Genomic DNA, 3,551 nt, shown 5'->3' on the forward strand with positions numbered 1-3,551 from the left:
TTTTTGGTTAGGCAATGGGGTTAAGTGACTTGCCCAGGATCATATAGCTAGTAAGTGTTATATGTCTGAGGCTGGATTTGAACTCAGGTCCTCCTGAATCCAGGGACGGTGCTCTATCCACTGTGCCACCTAGCTGCCCCTAAAATGTTTTTGTTACTGTAGAAATTGCTCTCCTGCTTCTGATCATTTCACTCTGCATCCGTACATATAACTCTTCCCAGATTTCTCTGAAATTGTTTCTCATAGCTTCTTACAGTTCTGCAGTATTCCATTACATTCATAGACCATAACTGTTCAGCCATTCCCCCTTGATGAGGTTACCTTAGTTTTTTAGGTTTAGTACTTTGCTACCATTAGCAAAGCTACTATATCTACTAGAAAGAACCATTATAAATATTTTTGTACATTTGGGTCCTTTCTGTCTTTGATATCATTGCAGCAAAGGCTGAGTAGTAGATCAAACGGTATGCCTAGTTTAGAGTTGTGGGGCCACAGTTCCAAGCTACTTTCTGCTTTGGCAGGGCTAATTCATTGTCCTACAAACAATGTATTAATATGACTATTTTCCCACAGCTCCTCCAATGTTTGTATTTTTCCTTTTTGGAGGGAAGGGGTCAATGTTGTCAATCTGATGGGTATAAGGTAGAAAAACAGATTTGTTTTAATTTGTATTTCTCTAATTGTTAATGATTTAGAGCATTTTTTCACATAACTCTTGTTAAATTGGATTTCTACATCTCAAAAACAAAATATTTTGTCCATTATCAGAATAAGAAATGGTTCTTATTCTTATTAATTTTAACAAGTTTCTTGTTATCTTGGAAATGGCACCTTTATCAGACAAACATGCTGAAAAGTTTTATTTTTTCCTAGTTATCTTTCTCTTCTATTTTTAGCTATGTTGGTTTTGTTTCTGCAAAAGCTTTTTAATTTTATGCAATAAAATTATTCATTTTTTTCCCTATGATTCTCTCTATCCCTTATTTGGTCATGAACATTTTTCTTAACTATTGTTCAAAAAATAATTTCTTCCTTGCTTCTCTAATTCATTTATGATGTCAACTTTTATGTCTAAGTCACGTATCCATGTCGATCTTATCTTGGTATAATCATAATTAGCACTTACCCATGGTTTTAAGGCTTTGAAAATGCTATACAATTAGTGTATCATTTTATCCTCAAAAGATTCCTGGGAGGTAGCTACTATTATTATCTTCATTTTATAGATGAGGAAAGTGAGGCAAACAGAAGTTATGTGATTTTCCAGGGTCACACAATAATATATGTCTGGGGCCAGATTTGAACTTAGTTCTTCCTGATTTCAGGTCCAGCCCTTTATCTACAGTGCTACCTACTAAGTGCCTTCAGTGCCATTCATACTAAGCTCTTATTCTAGTAGCTGTGGTTTTTGGGTTTAATAAACACTAGACCATTAAGTTCTTTTGCTTCTGTATAATGTAAATCTAACCTATCCCATGGGGTTAATTTTTCCAATGTTTAGCAATTGCTGCTTCATAGTATAATTAGAGATTTGATCCCTTACAATTAGAGATCTAGGCCCCTCTGCTTCCCATTTAGAAAAAATTATATCCCTTGAGATTCTTAATCTTTTGTTTCTCAAGATTTTCTCTCACTTTTTCTAGCTCTATAAAGAGATCCTTTGGTAATTTGTATGTTATGGCATTGAATGAGTAAATTATTTTGGCAGGATTATCATTTTTATTAAATTAGCTTGGTTTACCCATGAACAATTTATATTTGCCCAATTATTTAGGTCTGTCTCATTTGTGTAAAGGGTGTTTCATGAATAAATTCATATGGTTCTCTATGTGTCTTAGCAGATAGAATATCAAATATCCTGCAGCTGTTTTAAATGAAATTTCTCTTTCCATATCTTCTTGCAGGCATTATTTTTTGGGGAGAAGGGAGGGTATTATATAGAAATGCTAGTAATTTGTATTGATTTATTTTATGTTTTTGCAATTTGGCTGTAGTTTTTTTAAAAATTAATTTTAGTAGACACTTTATAATTATCCAAACAAAATATTATATCATCTGCAAAAAGACAGAAAATTTTGTTTTCTCTTTGCCTATACTTATTCCCACTTTTAACATCTTATTATTATAGCTAGCATTTCAAGCACTTATGCCAATAATTGGTGTGATTATGGACATCTTTGCTTTACCCCTGATCTTACTAGAAAGTCCTCTAGTTTATTCACTTTATCCATATTTCTGGATTTTGGTTTTATAAATGCTATCCATCATATTAAGGAAAGGAAAAGTCCACTGATATTCCTGTATGACACTGCAATACTTGAGAACTCTTCTTCTACTTGTCTATTTGATTGGAACTTTCATACTCCAGTATACGATTAATTATCCTGTTTTGTAATGAATTTGTTCAACCAAAAGTAATGACAGAAATCATTAAAAGAGGATTTTTAGAGCTTGAGCTTGTAAGGATTTTAGAAGTTGCCTAGACTAATTGCTTGATCAATGGGAGACAAAAGGAGAAAAGTAACAAGATGTTTTTGCTGTTAAAGGAACTAGAAAATTAATAAATTTATATACTAAAAGCAATAAAAAATAAGAAAAATTAAAAATTAAAAAATTTACTTTTATTTATTTTTTGTTATATTTTAAGTTCCCTCACTACCTTTTCACCTCACACTAAGAAGGCCAGCATTTAACACATATTACAAACATCATACTATGCATACCTCTATCATTTCTTTCTCTGGAGATGGATAGCATTGTCCTTCATAGGTCCTTTGTAGTTGATTTATAATACTCAGAATAGCTTAGTTGTTCATAGTTGTTCTTTGAACAATATTGCTGTTACTGTATCCAGTGTTCTCTTGGTTCTGCTCATTTCACTTTTCATTATTTCATGCAAATACTTCGTGTTTTTTTAAAAATCAGCCTGCTCATCATTTCTTACAGTGTAGTGGTATTCCATGACAATTATACACCACAACAAATTTTGAAGAGAAAAAACAACTGAACTAAGACACGACATTGTTATTTTAATGACCAATACAATTAATTAACCATTAACAAATTTAAGCAAAAGAAAAGAAAGTCAAATCACTAAAAGAAGAAATTACAATAAATGAAAAAGGAAATAAACACTATTACATACATTACATATATTACATATGTATATGCATATGATATCTTCCAATAAAACTGAGAATATAAAATAAATATTTACAAAACTATAATACACATGTGTCTGTGTATGTATGTGTATACATATTTGTGTATTACACACACAAACGCATACATACATACACATATAGACAGAGGCAGAGAAAGGCGTGGTAATTAAAAATAGCACTGCAGTAAAAAAGACCTTCATCTAAATCCTGCTTTTTACACACACTGGATGTGTTTCTCCACAAAGTCATTTAAATTCTCAGTGCCACCAGGTAACTCTCTAAGTTAATAACTACCTGGCCTCAATAGATGGAATTTCCTCACCTGGAGATCTCTAGAATGAAATCATATGTCCGAACTCCTCAAAAAATACCCCAAAAAGAGAGAAA

Source organism: Phascolarctos cinereus, unplaced genomic scaffold, assembly GCF_003287225.1.
Source record: "Phascolarctos cinereus isolate Bilbo 61053 unplaced genomic scaffold, phaCin_HiC Scaffold_7;HRSCAF=346, whole genome shotgun sequence".
Lineage (NCBI taxonomy): Eukaryota > Metazoa > Chordata > Mammalia > Diprotodontia > Phascolarctidae > Phascolarctos > Phascolarctos cinereus.